This window comes from Tenrec ecaudatus, chromosome 11 (genome assembly GCF_050624435.1).
Source record: "Tenrec ecaudatus isolate mTenEca1 chromosome 11, mTenEca1.hap1, whole genome shotgun sequence".
In the NCBI taxonomy this organism is placed as follows: domain Eukaryota; kingdom Metazoa; phylum Chordata; class Mammalia; order Afrosoricida; family Tenrecidae; genus Tenrec; species Tenrec ecaudatus.
This window is the reverse complement of record NC_134540.1, coordinates 129130115-129134851: the sequence shown is the minus strand read 5'-3', so window position 1 is coordinate 129134851 and position 4737 is coordinate 129130115.

Here is a 4737-nt window from a genome sequence, read left to right as displayed (position 1 = left end):
AAGCCCTCTAGAGATTCTGCAACGGTGAGTGTGTTGTGTTAAAAAGACATGAAGTCAGAAGTCATCCAGAGATTCGGCAAGGGTGTGTGTGTTTGTGTGTGTGCTTTAAAAGGAAAAAAGTCAGAAGCCATCCAGAAATTCTGCAAGGATGCATCTATGAGTGTGTGTGTGTGTGTGCGTGTGTGTGTGTGTGTGTGTAAAAAGGACAGGAAGTCAGAAGCCCTCTAGGAATTCTGCAAAGTTATGAGTATCTGTGTGAGGGAGTGTGTGTGTGTGTGTGTAAAAAGGACACGAAGTCAGAAGCCCTCCAGAGATTCTACAAGCGTGTCTGTGTGTGTATGTGTGTGTAAAAAGTTATGAAGTCAGAAGGCCTCCAGAGATTCTTCATGGGTGTGTGTGTGTGTGTGTGTGTTTGTTTGTGTAAAAAGGACACAAAGTCAGAAGCCCTCTAGAGATTCTGCAACGGTGAGAGTGTTTTGTTAAAAGGACATGAAGTCATAAGTCATCCAGAGATTCGGCAAGTGTGTGTGTGTGTGTGTGTGTTTAAAAAGGAAAAAAGTCAGAAGCCATCCAGAAATTCTGCAAGGATGCCTCTTTGTGTGTGTGTGTGTGTAAAAAGGAGAGGAAGTCAGAAGCCCTCTAGGAATTCTGCAAAGGCATGGGTATCAGTGTGAGGGAGTGTGTGTGTGTGTGTGCGTGTGTGGGTGCGTAAAAAGGACACGATGTCAGAAGCCCTCCAGAGATTCTTCAAGAGTATGTGTGTGTAATTAGGACATGACGTCAAAACCCTCAAGAGATTCAACAAGGTTTTGTCTCTGTGTTTGTGTGTGTGTGTGTGTGTGTGTGTGTGTGTGTAAAAAGGACATGAAGTTAAAAGCCTTCTTGGTTGCTGCAAAGGTATGAGTGTGAGTGTGAGGGAGTGTGTGAGTGTGTGTGTGTGTGTAAAAAGGAAACGAAGTAAGAAGTACTCCAGAGATTCTGCAAAGGTGCTTGTGTGAGTGTATGTGTGTGTAAAAAGTTATGAAGTCAAAACGCCTCCAGAGATACCTCAAGGGTGTGTGTGTGTGTGTGTGTGTGTGCGTGTGTTTGTGTAAAAAGGACACAAAATCTGAAGCCCTCTAGAGATTCTGCAACGGTGAGTGTGTTGTGTTAAAAAGACATGAAGTCAGAAGTCATCCAGAGATTCGGCAAGTATGTGTGTGTGTGTGTGTGTGTGTGTGTGTGTGTTTAAAAAGAACAGGAAGTCAGAAGCCCTCTAGGAATTCTGCAAAGGTATGAGTATCTGTTTGAGGGAGTGTGTGTGTGTGTGTGTGTGTGTGTGTAAAAAGTACACGAAGTCAGAAGCCCTCCAGAGATTCTACAAGCGTCTCTGTGTGTGTATGCGTAAAAAGGACAAGAATTCTGAAGCCTTCTAGAAATTCTGCTGGGCTGTGTCTATGTGTGTGTGTGAACGTGTGTGAGTGTATGTGTGTGTAAAAAGTTATGAAGTCAGAGGTCTCAAGAGATTCTTCAAGGGTGTGTGTGTGCGTGTGTTTGTGTGTAAAAACGACACGAAATCAGAAGAACTCCAGAGACTCTGCAAGGTTGCGTGCATGTGTGTGTGTGTGTGTGTGTGCATGTGTAAAAAAACACGAAGTTCGAAGCCCTCTAGAGTTTTTGCAAAGATGAGTGTGTGTGTGTATTTAAAAAGGACACAAAGTATGAAGCCAACCAGGAATTCTGCAAGGATGTGTGAGTGTGTGTGTGTAAAAAGGACACAAAGTAAGAAGCCCTCTACGAATTTTGCAACGTTATGCGTATCAGTGTGTGTGTGTGTGTGTGTGTGTGTGTGTGTAAAAAGGAAACGAAGTCAGATGTACTCCAGAGATTCTGCAAAGGTGCTTGTGTGAGTGTATGTGTGTGTAAAAAGTTAGGAAGTCAGAAGGCCTCCAGAGATTCTCAAGGGTGTGTGTGTTTGTGTAAAAAGGACACAAAGTCAGAAGCCCTGTAGAGGTTCTGCAATGGTGAGTGTGTTGTATTATAAAGACATGAAGTCAGAAATCATCCAGAGATTCAGCAAATGTGTGTGTGTGTGTATTTAAAAAGGAAAAAAGTCAGAAGCCATCCAGAAATTCTGCAAGGATGCATCTATGTGTGTGTGTGTGTGTAAAAAGGACAGGAAGTCAGAAGCCCTCTAGGAATTCTGCAAAGGTATGAGTATCTGTGTGAGGGTGTGTGTGTGTGTGTGTGTGTGTGTGTGTGTGTGTGTGAATGTGTGTGAGTTTAAAAAGGACACGGAGTCAGAAGCCCTCCAGAGATTCTGAAAATGTGTGTGTGTAACAAGGAAATGACGCCAGAAACCCTCAAGAGATTCTGCAAGGGTGTGTGTGTTTATGTGCTGTGTGCAAAAAGGACACATGAAGTCAGAAACACTGCATAGATTCTGAATGGGTGTTCGTATGTGTGTGTATGTGTGTGTGTAAAAAGGTCACGAAGTCAGAAGTCCTTCAGAGATTCTGCAAAGGTGCTTGTGTGAGTGTATGTGTGTGTAAAAAGTTATGAAGTCAAAAGGCCTCCAGAGATACCTCAAGGGTGTGTGTGTGTGTGTGTGTTTCTGTAAAAAGGACACAAATTCAGAAGCCCTCTAGAGATTCTGCAACGGTGAGTGTGTTGTGTTAAAAAGACATGAAGTCAGAAATCATCCAGAGATTCGGCAAGTGTGTGTGTGTGTGTGTTTTTAAAAAAGATAAACGTCAGAAGCCATCCAGAAATTCTGCAAGGATGCATCTATGTGTGTGTGTGTGTGTGTGTGTGTGGTGTGTCTGTGTGTAAAAAGGACACAAAATAAGAAGCCCTCTAGGAATTTTGCAATGATATGCGTATCAGTGTGAGGGTGTGTGTGTGTGTGTGTGTGTGAATGTGTGTGTGTTTTAAAAGGACACGGAATCAGAAGCCCTCCAGAGATTCTGAAAATGTGTTTGGGTAACAAGGACATGACGTCCGAAACCCTCAAGAGATTCTGCAAGGGTGTGTCTGTGTGTCTGTTTGTGTGTGTGTAAAAAGGACACATGAAGTCAGAAACACTCCATAGATTCTGAAAGGGTGTGTGTATTTGTGTGTGTGTGTGTGTAAAAAGGTCACAAAATCAGAAGTCCTTCAGAGATTCTGCAAAGTTCCTTTTTGAGTGAATGTGTGTGTAAAAAGTTATGAAGTCAGAAGGCCTCCAGAAATTCTTCAAGGGTGTGTGTGTGTGTTTGTGTAAAAAGGACACAAAGTCAGAAGCCCTCTAGAGATTCTGCAACGGTGAGTGTGTTGTGTTAAAAAGACATGAAGTCAGAAGTCATCCAGAGATTCGGCAAGGGTGTGTGTGTTTGTGTGTGTGCTTAAAAAGGAAAAAAGTCAGAAGCCATCCAGAGATTCTGCAAGGATGTATCTATGAGTGTGTGTGTGTGTGTGTGTGTGTGTAAAAAGGACAGGAAGTATGAAGCCCTCTAGGAATTCCGCAAAGGTATGAGTATCTGTGTGAGGGAGTGTGTGTGTGTGTGTGTGTGTGTAAAAAGGACACGAAGTCAGAAGCCCACCAGAGATTCTACAAGCGTGTCTGTGTGTGTATGTGTGTGTAAAATTTTATGAAGTCAGAAGGCCTCCAGAGATTCTTCATGGGTGTGTGTGTGTGTGTGTGTGTTTGTTTGTGTAAAAAGGACACAAAGTCAGAAGCCCTCTAGAGATTCTGCAACGGTGAGAGTGTTTTGTTAAAAGGACATGAAGTTATAAGTCATCCAGAGATACGGCAAGTGTGTGTGTGTGTGTGTGTGTGTGTGCGTGTGTGTGTGCGTAAAAAGGACACGATGTCAGAAGCCCTCCAGAGATTCTTCAAGAGTATGTGTGTGTAATTAGGACATGACGTCAGAAACCCTCAAGAGATTCTACAAGGTTTTGTCTCTGTGTTTGTGTGTGTATGTGTGTGTGTAAAAAGGACATGAAGTTAAAAGCCTTCTTGGTTGCTGCAAAGGTATGAGTGTGAGAGTGAGGGAGTGTGTGAGTGTGTGTGTGTGCGTGTGTGTGTGTAAAAAGGAAACGAAGTCAGAAGTACTCCAGAGATTCTGCAAAGGTGCTTGTGTGAGTGTATGTGTGTGTAAAAAGTTATGAAGTCAGAAGGCCTCCAGAGATTCTTCGAGGGTGTGTGTGTGTGTGTGTGTGTGTGTGCATGTGTTTGTGTGTAAAAACGACACAAAATCAGAAGCACTCCAGAGACTCTGCAAGGGTGCGTGTATGTGTGTGTGTGTGTGCATGTGTAAAAAAACACGAAGTGCGAAGCCCTTTAGAGTTTTTCAAAGATGTGTGTGTGTGTGTGTATTTAAAAAGGACACAAAGTATGAAGCCATCCAGGAATTCTGCAAGGATGTGTGAGTGTGTGTGTGTGTAAAAAGGACACAAAGTAAGAAGCCCTCTACGAATTTTGCAACGGTATATGTATCAGTGTGTGTGTGTGTGTGTGTGTGTGTGTGTGTGTAAAAAGGAAACGAAGTAAGAAGTACTCCAGAGATTCTGCAAAGGTGCTTGTGTGAGTGTATGTGTGTGTAAAAAGTTAGGAAGTCAGAAGGCCTCCAGAGATTCTCAAGGGAGTGTGTGTGTGTGCGTGTGTTTGTGTAAAAAGGACACAAAGTCAGAAGCCCTCTAGAGATTCTGCAATGGTGACTGTGTTGTATTAAAAAGACATGAAGTCAGAAATCATCCAGAGATTCGGCAAATGAGTGT